We start from the raw sequence: 13,610 nt of genomic DNA on the forward strand, positions 1-13,610 counted from the left end.
TATCGAAAACCGAAAATTGAAAACCGTATTGATTATTTAAATATTTATATTATACAAAAAAAAAAGTACATAAAAAATATGTTTTTTTTATTTAAAAAAAAAAAAAAACCAAAGCAGTACCTAGAAAATAAATAATCTCCCTTGAAATATTACGAACGACAAAAAAATCATATAATTTTTTAATTATCATAATTCTGAGACAACTTAAAATAAATTAAAAATATCCATCTAATCAGATATGGGCAAAATTTATTCGATTGACGAATAAAATTATTGAAAAAACTAAACACAACTGAAACACTGTTGTTTTGTACCCAAAACAACAATAAAATTATGAAATAACTACGGAAAATATGGAGTAACCAAAAAACTTTAAATATTTTTTACTTTAAATCATTCGCGAATAAATAATTATTGAATAAAAAATCGATACATATTGTTTATTCGAATAATTATTCAGATAAAAAATTATTTGAATAGTGCACATATCTGTATCTAATTTAAACAAAGTTTAAAAATATTATCTCGATTAACAATAATTAAAATCAAACTACAAAAACAAAAATTATGATAACTAAGAAATTACATAAGTTTGAATTTGAAAATTACATCAAAACATAAAAATAAAAAAAATACAGGTCTTACCTTTGAAAGCAGTTCACAAAAACGCACAATAACAATAAAATTTTAACAATAATTATCTTACAAAAACTAATTTTTAAAAAAATAATATAGTTACAAAGATTATAGAGATTGCAATTTTATAACGCTCAAACTCCTTTACAGAAATCGATAGCATCTCTGACCAAAAAAATACAAGAAATTTTAAAATAAAGGATTTTTTTGGTGGGGGTTGTATAACGAATTTTTTCGACAATAGAATTCAATTGTTTTTTCAAATGTACTCTAGTTTTGTATTAACACCTCCATATACCTTCATATAGAACTAAATAATAATATTTATCTATTTTGATCTATTTTGAATTTCTTTAATATAATAACATTATGGCGGAACATTTGTTCCTTACATATTGTAAGGAACATTTTTTACATTTAAACTTTTATTTTATCTCTAACGGTTTACAAGATGGGTGATTACCCATGACCCAATTGACCCATGTTGCTCATTTACGAACTGACCTCACTTTTTACGTCCTAAGCACGCTGTAAAAATTTCAGCTTGATATCTCTTTTCGTTTTTGAGTAATCGTGTCCACAGACAGACGGACGGTCGGACAACCGGAAATGGATTAATTAGGTGATTTTATGAACACCTATACCAATATTTTGTTGGTAGCATCAATATTGTTAGGCGTTACAAACTTGGGACTAAACTTACTTAATATACGAAATTTTTAATATAATTTAACATAATAACATTATGGCGGCTGGAATTATAACAATCCAAAACTTGAAAATAAATTTATCGTGATTTTTATGAAAAGGAAAATTTATTTTTTTTGAAATGGGGAAATTGTAGTTAAAAATGAGAAATTGTAAAAAAAATGTAGTTTTTGCTTAACTATTACAATACGTTACGAATAAAAAAAATTCAAAAAAAGACAAATTTCTAATTTAAAAAAAAAAAAATACAAATAAAGATAAAATCTAATTTAAAAAAAAAAAAAAAAAAAACAAACGATTGGTTAAATCTTAGATCAAAAGTATATTTGTTTGGAATTGAATCACATTGACTCACGTTATTATATACATAAGGTAATAAGTTTAAAATATTGTATATTTGTTTTGACGTTATGCAAGTAAAGACAGATTGTCACCAAGTACCTAACACGTGTATCTTTCTTCTCACTTCATCAGTTACTATAGTGTATATGTAAGACAAACAAAAAATATTGTATATTTGTGTTTACGTTATGCAAGTAAAGACAGATTGTCACTTTACTACACTAAGTACCTAAAAAGAGTATCTTTCTTCTCATTTCATCAGTTACTATAGTGTATATGTAATAACAAACAAATTGAAATAATACAATCTTGTAGGTGTAACGTTTATGTTTGAAATATACAATGTTGTTGCTATGCAAATAATTGATACTATGTGTATGTAGTATATACATGAAATAGGATATCAATTATGTTCTGAAATAATTTGCGCTGTCACGGGTAAACAATAATCTTTACAAAAAAATGTTTCAAACAAAAGTTGTTTATTTTTTTGTAAGGAACATTTTTTAGATTTAAACTTTTATTCTATCTCTAACGGTTTAGAAGATGGGTCCTACGGACCCATGATCCAATTGACCCATGTTGCTCATTTACGAACTTGACCTCTCTTTTTACGTCCTAAGCACGCTGTAAAAATTTCAGCTTGATATCTCTTTTCGTTTTTGAGTAATCGTGTCCACAGACGGACGGACGGACGGACGGACGGACGGACGGACGGACGGACGGACGGACGGACGGACAACCGGAAATGGATTAATTAGGTGATTTTATGAACACCTATACCAATATTTTTTTTGTAGCATCAATATTTTTAGGCGTTACAAACTTGGGACTAAACTTAATATACCCTTTATATTTTTAATATATACAGGGTATAATAAAAGTATTTTCTAATGAAATATATTTTGTCAATGTTCGATTAACACATTTCATAATAATACGTTTTCATTATTGACAAAAAAAGTTTTTCTAAAAATGAAATCTTATACTATAATATATATATTTATATATTAAATTTTTTAATTATTTATATACTAATAATTTATAATAAATCGATATTAAATAAAAAATAAAAATATATACTTTTTAAGTTTACCTTAAAAATATTATTGTTTTGTATGATTGAAATAATTAATATTAAACTATGTTTATTAATAATTGTTAATAAAAAAATTAAATATATTTTAATTTATAAAATAAATATTATTATTAAATTTATAATTTATTATTTTATATATTATAGAAATTGAAAAAATAAATCATGTTTACTACGACAGTAAATTAGAAATACTATTTAATTTTTATGTGTTTTCTACATGGTACTTTGACTTACATAGGGACTTATATTATTGTGAATAATGATATAATTGAAAACCTTTATTTTTTATTTGATAGAATTATTATATTTTATCATTTAAATATTTATAATAAATACATTATTTTTATAAAGTAAAAAATATGGCCGAAGAAAATTCTACAGCTGTTGCAGCAACTGCGGTTACTGCTGCTTCTACAACACCAACAAAAAAAGCAACAGCTTCTGGTGCTAAACGTACAAAACAACATTCAAAACCAACACATCCACGTACATCAGAAATGGTTGTTAACGCAATTAAAAATTTAAAAGAACGTGGTGGTTCATCATTACAAGCAATTAAAAAATATTTAGCTGCAAATTATAAAGTGGATTCTGATAAAATTTCACCATTTATTAAAAAATATTTAAAAGCTGCTGTAACTGAGGGAGCCTTGGTACAAACTAAAGGTAAAGGTGCATCTGGTTCATTCAAATTGGCTGCTTCCGCTTCATCTAATTCTTCAGCTAAATCAAAAGTATCCAAAAAAGAAAGTGGAGCAAAAGGTTCAGCAAAGAGTGCTAAAAGTAAACGGGCACCAAAAGAAAAGAAAGCCACAACTACATCATTGGCAGCCAAAAAGCCTAAAGCAAAAAAAGCGACTCCATCATCATCAACTGCTGCTAAAAAAGTTACTGCAAAATCATCAGCGGCATCAAAAAAAGCACCAGTTAAAGCAAAACCAGCAAAAAGTACAAAATCCGCTGCCAAAAGTAGCCCTGCTCGTAAACCGAAAGCACCAAAAGCTAAGAAAGCTTCTGTTGCCAAATCATCTCCTACAAAAATTAAAAAAGCAGCACCAAAAAAGAAATGATCTGTTACTTTAATAATATATTGAAATATTTCATTATTTTTGCTAAAAAATGAAAATAACATAGGCCTTAATACAGGCCACAAATTAATATTTGATAAGAGTAAATTATTTTTTGTATAAATATTTTATAAAATAATAGTTTAGAAACATTTGCCACAGTCAGTACCACGGATGGGTGGCCACTTGAGAATACTGTGTGCGGTTGCATTTTTATTTAAAATATATGGTATAATAAATAAGTATATATTTAAATTGATTACTTCATTGAAAATTTTAATAATATACTTTAATATTAATGATATTTATGAAAAATATATATTTGTAAAAATTTTCATTTATTACTGGCAACAGCCATACCACGTTGAAAACACCGGTTCTCGTCCGATCACCGAAGTTAAGCAACATTGGGCACAGTCAGTACTTGGATGGGTGACCGCTTGGGAACACTGTGTGCGGTTGCCTTTTTATATTAAAAATATAAATTATTTTTCTTCTTTTCTTTTTTTTTACACACCATATATAAATATATGTTATTTAGAAATGTAAACCTTTTATATTATTCATCAACAAATAAATATTATTTTTTGTATAAAATTTTATTGCATTTATAACTCATATCATGGTTACTTTAAAGCGAGAAGTTTTTTTAATATTTCAAATGAATATAAAATAATATAAATTTTATGAAATTTATTTATTTTTAGAAATAGCAATCGCTTATAATTATAACAAAATTTTAATAATGTTTAATTTTATTTCAATAATTTATATTTATATATATATATATATATATATATATATATATATATATATATTTTTTAATAAAAATAATATACTCTTATTTAATAATATATGTTGGTCCTATATATAGGACCGAAAATATTTCTTATTTGTTTTTTTTTTTTTAAATTGTCATTTAAAACGCTTATGCACGTTCTCCACGAATACGTCTTGCCAATTGTATATCCTTAGGCATAATTGTAACACGCTTTGCATGAATTGCGCATAAATTGGTATCTTCAAATAAACCTACTAAATAGGCTTCACTAGCTTCTTGTAATGCCATAACAGCTGAACTTTGAAAACGTAAATCGGTTTTAAAATCTTGTGCAATTTCACGTACTAAACGTTGGAATGGTAATTTACGAATTAACAATTCAGTACTTTTTTGATAACGACGAATTTCTCGTAAAGCTACTGTACCAGGACGATATCTGTGTGGTTTTTTTACTCCACCAGTTGCTGGTGCACTTTTACGTGCAGCTTTCGTTGCTAATTGTTTTCTTGGTGCTTTACCACCAGTTGATTTACGTGCAGTTTGCTTGGTTCTAGCCATTTTCAAATAATAATGTTTTTACAAAAAAACACACAATTTTAAAAATTATATTCGACAATTTGATACTACAAAGTCAAATGTTTAAATGCGAAATAAATGTGTTGTATTTATATTTATATGAAATTTCAAAATTTTTGTTGTCATATCCTATTGGATAGCTATCAGAGTATGGACTAATCAAATTGTATAGGCGTGGCTTAAAAAATCTTTAATGCTTTATATAAAAAGGCACAATTGTACCGGCGCTCACATACATTACAATACTTGTGAGGTTAACACACGTGTTATCCGTTCGTTAAAATATTGTAAATAATTTTTTATTAAAATGACTGGCAGAGGAAAAGGTGGAAAGGGTCTTGGAAAAGGGGGTGCAAAACGTCATAGAAAAGTTTTGCGTGATAATATCCAAGGTATTACAAAACCTGCAATTCGTCGTTTAGCACGACGAGGTGGAGTAAAACGTATCTCTGGTTTAATTTATGAAGAAACACGTGGTGTACTTAAAGTATTCCTTGAAAATGTTATTCGGGATGCTGTTACATATACTGAACACGCAAAACGTAAAACAGTTACAGCTATGGATGTTGTATATGCATTAAAACGACAAGGTCGTACTTTGTATGGTTTTGGAGGTTAAGAAAATATAATAATTTACTTAAAATATTTAGTAAATTTATTAAAGAATATTTAATACATCCGATAAATTTAAACAGGCTTTCCTTTTTGGGAAGCCACTAATTTTATTTATATAAGAGTAAATAAATTTGTTAATAAATATAACATATTATATAATTTGTTTACAACAAATTATTTTGTTTATAACATACATTACCAAATATTTTTATTTTTTTTTTTTATTGTAATATATCTGCAATAATAAATTATAATTTGTATATTATCTATTTTATTTTACAATAACTTATTGAATTTTTGAAAAAATTTTATTATAAATTAATATACTATTATATTTTTTATATATACAAGTTAAGAGTAACAAGTATCGATAGGAGATTATCGAATTTATAACTAATAAAACATTTCGCCTTAATCAAAGAAAATAAAGATTTTGCTATACCATTTTTTATACTTTCAATAAATAATTTATTATTAAATTTTTATTATTTCATTTATTTTTTAAAATTATTAAAAATATTTTTCTAATAATTATAAGCGTACATAAACAAGTAGTAAATGTAAAATGAAAATAATAAAGGTAATGTAATGCATTTGCATTACACTGATTTACGATATATATTCCGCGATATCCTTTATTATATTTAAAATTAATAATATTGATATACTAATAATAGATATATTCAAGCTATTAATATATAAAATTTTATATTAAATATGATATTAATAATTGTTTATTTAATTTTTTTGTATATATAAAAATAATTTACTCTTATTTAAAAAATTTGATGGCTCTCTTAAAAAGAGAGCCGTTTTTATATGTTGATGTATTTTTATGTTATCAATTAAATAATATTTTCGATTTATTTATTTTGAACTTGTATATTTTGTAACAGCTTTAGTACCTTCACTAACAGCGTGCTTTGCCAATTCACCAGGTAATAATAATCGAACTGCGGTTTGAATTTCCCGACTTGTGATTGTTGAACGTTTATTATAATGTGCTAAACGTGATGCTTCAGCAGCAATACGTTCAAAAATATCATTAACAAAACTGTTCATGATACTCATAGCTTTACTAGAGATACCAGTATCAGGATGCACTTGTTTTAATACTTTGTAAATGTAAATTGCATATGATTCCTTGCGCTTCCTCTTCTTTTTCTTATCACTCTTTGATATATTTTTTTGAGCTTTGCCAGCTTTTTTTGCTGCTTTTCCACTTGTTTTTGGTGGCATTGTTACAAACAATTAATATACACAGATAGTTACAGAACACCAGTCAGTATATGTATGAGCGTGTCGTGTATACAACTAGCGTATTATATACGCGAAGATGGATATAACAATAAAAATGAATACTACTCTCTGATTGGCTGAAAATAATACTATAAGGTGATTGGTTTATTTTTAAAGTTTTATATTTTATAAATATTATAAATTAAAATACCCAAATAACATTTTAAACATTTATGTTACAATCCCCGTAACGTACACATCTGTGTGATTATATTTACAAAAAAAAATATTAATTAAATAAATTTATTCGCTATGTCTGGACGAGGTAAAGGTGGTAAAGTAAAGGGAAAGGCAAAGTCAAGATCAAGCCGAGCAGGATTACAATTTCCTGTTGGAAGAATTCACAGATTATTACGAAAAGGAAATTATGCTGAACGAGTAGGTGCTGGTGCCCCAGTATATTTGGCTGCTGTTATGGAATATTTGGCTGCAGAAGTTCTCGAGTTAGCTGGTAATGCTGCCCGTGATAACAAAAAAACACGTATCATTCCACGTCATTTACAATTGGCAATTCGTAATGATGAAGAATTAAATAAATTATTATCTGGTGTAACAATTGCTCAAGGTGGTGTATTACCAAACATTCAAGCAGTGTTATTACCAAAGAAAACTGAAAAGAAAGCATAAATTAAAAACATTGCATTAATTTTTATAATAATAATACATCGATCATAGGCCTTTTAATAAAAGGCCACAAATTTATTTAAAATAAGAGTAAAAATTATTTTTATAAATAATATATTATAATATTTTTTTAAAGAATCAATTTAAATAATTATAAATTAATGATTCTTTTTTTTTTTTTTCTTTTTTATATGTTATTATGGAAATAATTCATCATATTATGATGACATTTAGGTAACATATTATAAGAATATTCATAAAATATTATCAAAATAATATTGTATTATGATGATATTTAGACAAAATATTATAAGAATATACACAAAATATTATCAAAATAATATCATTAGATAACAAAACTGTTCATGATACTCATACCTTTACTAGAGATAAAAGTATCAGGATGCACTTGTATTAATACATATTATCACAACATCACAAAATATTTTTTAAAAGGAAAAATTTTTTAAAAATTATTATAAAATTTGATTGAATTAAATTTCAATTTATTTTTTTAATAATTAAAGAAAAAAAAAAGCATATAAACTTTCTATTGAAAATGTTATTTTCAACTAGATGGCCAAGTGAACTTTGTTACACAAACAATATATGACGTATTCGTTATTTAAATAATCAGTATCCTTTGATATTATATCAATACGTTACTCTCTTCTTTTGATACATATTAATAAAATTTCAATTTATAAGATTTTATGTCAATTATATAAATAATATTATAAATTTTCTAAATACATAAGTTAAGTAACAAAAAATTTGAATAACAAGATAAATTTATATATTATGTTTTAATACTCGATACTATAATATATCGCATCCGTTACCAATTATTCGGTATCCTTTGATTTATACACAGAATGAACCAAAAATATGTATCAAATTTATTTTATTTATTTATATATTTAATATTATTATTATTATTTTATATTACAAAGTTTCTTAACGAAGCTTACAATGATTTCTCATATCGTACTTAACAAAATTATTTAGATCATATAAAATTTAAATTGTTAAAAAATTTTTATATTTATTATTATTATTTATTTTTATTAAAATTACATAACATAAAATTAATAATATTTTAATAATTATATAAATTAATTCTTATTTAAAATAATCTTATATTAATCTCAACAAATACTCTAATAATATATTTTGTCATAAATTTTTTTATATTTAAAATAAATATTATAATATATAAATACTTATATCAGTATAAAATTTCTTTATATAATTATGAAAAAATTAATTTAATAGTTAATTATTGATATTAATGCATAAATAAAAGTATTTTCTAATGAAATATATTTTGTCAATGTTCGATTAACACATTTCATAATAATACGTTTTCATTATTGACAAAAAAAGTTTTTCTAAAAATGAAATCTTATACTATAATATATATATTTATATATTAAATTTTTTAATTATTTATATACTAATAATTTATAATAAATCGATATTAAATAAAAAATAAAAATATATACTTTTTAAGTTTACCTTAAAAATATTATTGTTTTGTATGATTGAAATAATTAATATTAAACTATGTTTATTAATAATTGTTAATAAAAAAATTAAATATATTTTAATTTATAAAATAAATATTATTATTAAATTTATAATTTATTATTTTATATATTATAGAAATTGAAAAAATAAATCATGTTTACTACGACAGTAAATTAGAAATACTATTTAATTTTTATGTGTTTTCTACATGGTACTTTGACTTACATAGGGACTTATATTATTGTGAATAATGATATAATTGAAAACCTTTATTTTTTATTTGATAGAATTATTATATTTTATCATTTAAATATTTATAATAAATACATTATTTTTATAAAGTAAAAAATATGGCCGAAGAAAATTCTACAGCTGTTGCAGCAACTGCGGTTACTGCTGCTTCTACAACACCAACAAAAAAAGCAACAGCTTCTGGTGCTAAACGTACAAAACAACATTCAAAACCAACACATCCACGTACATCAGAAATGGTTGTTAACGCAATTAAAAATTTAAAAGAACGTGGTGGTTCATCATTACAAGCAATTAAAAAATATTTAGCTGCAAATTATAAAGTGGATTCTGATAAAATTTCACCATTTATTAAAAAATATTTAAAAGCTGCTGTAACTGAGGGAGCCTTGGTACAAACTAAAGGTAAAGGTGCATCTGGTTCATTCAAATTGGCTGCTTCCGCTTCATCTAATTCTTCAGCTAAATCAAAAGTATCCAAAAAAGAAAGTGGAGCAAAAGGTTCAGCAAAGAGTGCTAAAAGTAAACGGGCACCAAAAGAAAAGAAAGCCACAACTACATCATTGGCAGCCAAAAAGCCTAAAGCAAAAAAAGCGACTCCATCATCATCAACTGCTGCTAAAAAAGTTACTGCAAAATCATCAGCGGCATCAAAAAAAGCACCAGTTAAAGCAAAACCAGCAAAAAGTACAAAATCCGCTGCCAAAAGTAGCCCTGCTCGTAAACCGAAAGCACCAAAAGCTAAGAAAGCTTCTGTTGCCAAATCATCTCCTACAAAAATTAAAAAAGCAGCACCAAAAAAGAAATGATCTGTTACTTTAATAATATATTGAAATATTTCATTATTTTTGCTAAAAAATGAAAATAACATAGGCCTTAATACAGGCCACAAATTAATATTTGATAAGAGTAAATTATTTTTTGTATAAATATTTTATAAAATAATAGTTTAGAAACATTTGCCACAGTCAGTACCACGGATGGGTGGCCACTTGAGAATACTGTGTGCGGTTGCATTTTTATTTAAAATATATGGTATAATAAATAAGTATATATTTAAATTGATTACTTCATTGAAAATTTTAATAATATACTTTAATATTAATGATATTTATGAAAAATATATATTTGTAAAAATTTTCATTTATTACTGGCAACAGCCATACCACGTTGAAAACACCGGTTCTCGTCCGATCACCGAAGTTAAGCAACATTGGGCACAGTCAGTACTTGGATGGGTGACCGCTTGGGAACACTGTGTGCGGTTGCCTTTTTATATTAAAAATATAAATTATTTTTCTTCTTTTCTTTTTTTTTACACACCATATATAAATATATGTTATTTAGAAATGTAAACCTTTTATATTATTCATCAACAAATAAATATTATTTTTTGTATAAAATTTTATTGCATTTATAACTCATATCATGGTTACTTTAAAGCGAGAAGTTTTTTTAATATTTCAAATGAATATAAAATAATATAAATTTTATGAAATTTATTTATTTTTAGAAATAGCAATCGCTTATAATTATAACAAAATTTTAATAATGTTTAATTTTATTTCAATAATTTATATTTATATATATATATATATATATATATATATATATATATATATATATTTTAATAAAAATAATATACTCTTATTTAATAATATATGTTGGTCCTATATATAGGACCGAAAATATTTCTTATTTGTTTTTTTTTTTTTAAATTGTCATTTAAAACGCTTATGCACGTTCTCCACGAATACGTCTTGCCAATTGTATATCCTTAGGCATAATTGTAACACGCTTTGCATGAATTGCGCATAAATTGGTATCTTCAAATAAACCTACTAAATAGGCTTCACTAGCTTCTTGTAATGCCATAACAGCTGAACTTTGAAAACGTAAATCGGTTTTAAAATCTTGTGCAATTTCACGTACTAAACGTTGGAATGGTAATTTACGAATTAACAATTCAGTACTTTTTTGATAACGACGAATTTCTCGTAAAGCTACTGTACCAGGACGATATCTGTGTGGTTTTTTTACTCCACCAGTTGCTGGTGCACTTTTACGTGCAGCTTTCGTTGCTAATTGTTTTCTTGGTGCTTTACCACCAGTTGATTTACGTGCAGTTTGCTTGGTTCTAGCCATTTTCAAATAATAATGTTTTTACAAAAAAACACACAATTTTAAAAATTATATTCGACAATTTGATACTACAAAGTCAAATGTTTAAATGCGAAATAAATGTGTTGTATTTATATTTATATGAAATTTCAAAATTTTTGTTGTCATATCCTATTGGATAGCTATCAGAGTATGGACTAATCAAATTGTATAGGCGTGGCTTAAAAAATCTTTAATGCTTTATATAAAAAGGCACAATTGTACCGGCGCTCACATACATTACAATACTTGTGAGGTTAACACACGTGTTATCCGTTCGTTAAAATATTGTAAATAATTTTTTATTAAAATGACTGGCAGAGGAAAAGGTGGAAAGGGTCTTGGAAAAGGGGGTGCAAAACGTCATAGAAAAGTTTTGCGTGATAATATCCAAGGTATTACAAAACCTGCAATTCGTCGTTTAGCACGACGAGGTGGAGTAAAACGTATCTCTGGTTTAATTTATGAAGAAACACGTGGTGTACTTAAAGTATTCCTTGAAAATGTTATTCGGGATGCTGTTACATATACTGAACACGCAAAACGTAAAACAGTTACAGCTATGGATGTTGTATATGCATTAAAACGACAAGGTCGTACTTTGTATGGTTTTGGAGGTTAAGAAAATATAATAATTTACTTAAAATATTTAGTAAATTTATTAAAGAATATTTAATACATCCGATAAATTTAAACAGGCTTTCCTTTTTGGGAAGCCACTAATTTTATTTATATAAGAGTAAATAAATTTGTTAATAAATATAACATATTATATAATTTGTTTACAACAAATTATTTTGTTTATAACATACATTACCAAATATTTTTATTTTTTTTTTTTATTGTAATATATCTGCAATAATAAATTATAATTTGTATATTATCTATTTTATTTTACAATAACTTATTGAATTTTTGAAAAAATTTTATTATAAATTAATATACTATTATATTTTTTATATATACAAGTTAAGAGTAACAAGTATCGATAGGAGATTATCGAATTTATAACTAATAAAACATTTCGCCTTAATCAAAGAAAATAAAGATTTTGCTATACCATTTTTTATACTTTCAATAAATAATTTATTATTAAATTTTTATTATTTCATTTATTTTTTAAAATTATTAAAAATATTTTTCTAATAATTATAAGCGTACATAAACAAGTAGTAAATGTAAAATGAAAATAATAAAGGTAATGTAATGCATTTGCATTACACTGATTTACGATATATATTCCGCGATATCCTTTATTATATTTAAAATTAATAATATTGATATACTAATAATAGATATATTCAAGCTATTAATATATAAAATTTTATATTAAATATGATATTAATAATTGTTTATTTAATTTTTTTGTATATATAAAAATAATTTACTCTTATTTAAAAAATTTGATGGCTCTCTTAAAAAGAGAGCCGTTTTTATATGTTGATGTATTTTTATGTTATCAATTAAATAATATTTTCGATTTATTTATTTTGAACTTGTATATTTTGTAACAGCTTTAGTACCTTCACTAACAGCGTGCTTTGCCAATTCACCAGGTAATAATAATCGAACTGCGGTTTGAATTTCCCGACTTGTGATTGTTGAACGTTTATTATAATGTGCTAAACGTGATGCTTCAGCAGCAATACGTTCAAAAATATCATTAACAAAACTGTTCATGATACTCATAGCTTTACTAGAGATACCAGTATCAGGATGCACTTGTTTTAATACTTTGTAAATGTAAATTGCATATGATTCCTTGCGCTTCCTCTTCTTTTTCTTATCACTCTTTGATATATTTTTTTGAGCTTTGCCAGCTTTTTTTGCTGCTTTTCCACTTGTTTTTGGTGGCATTGTTACAAACAATTAATATACACAGATAGTTACAGAACACCAGTCAGTATATGTATGAGCGTGT

General features: G+C 25.0%; 2 non-coding genes across 2 annotated transcripts; both read left to right on the plus strand.

Annotated features, from left to right (window-relative positions):
• Positions 1–4,198: 4,198 nt before the first annotated feature.
• On the plus strand, positions 4,199–4,317 carry LOC123304802. Its single transcript, XR_006536783.1, has one exon. It is a non-coding gene; the product is annotated as a 5S ribosomal RNA (ribosomal RNA).
• A 6,364-nt stretch (positions 4,318–10,681) lies between these two features.
• Positions 10,682–10,800, plus strand: LOC123304803. Its single transcript, XR_006536784.1, has one exon. It is a non-coding gene; the product is annotated as a 5S ribosomal RNA (ribosomal RNA).
• The last annotated feature ends 2,810 nt before the right edge of the window (positions 10,801–13,610 follow it).

Source organism: Chrysoperla carnea (genome assembly GCF_905475395.1).
Source record: "Chrysoperla carnea chromosome X unlocalized genomic scaffold, inChrCarn1.1 SUPER_X_unloc_96, whole genome shotgun sequence".
NCBI classification, from domain to species: domain Eukaryota; kingdom Metazoa; phylum Arthropoda; class Insecta; order Neuroptera; family Chrysopidae; genus Chrysoperla; species Chrysoperla carnea.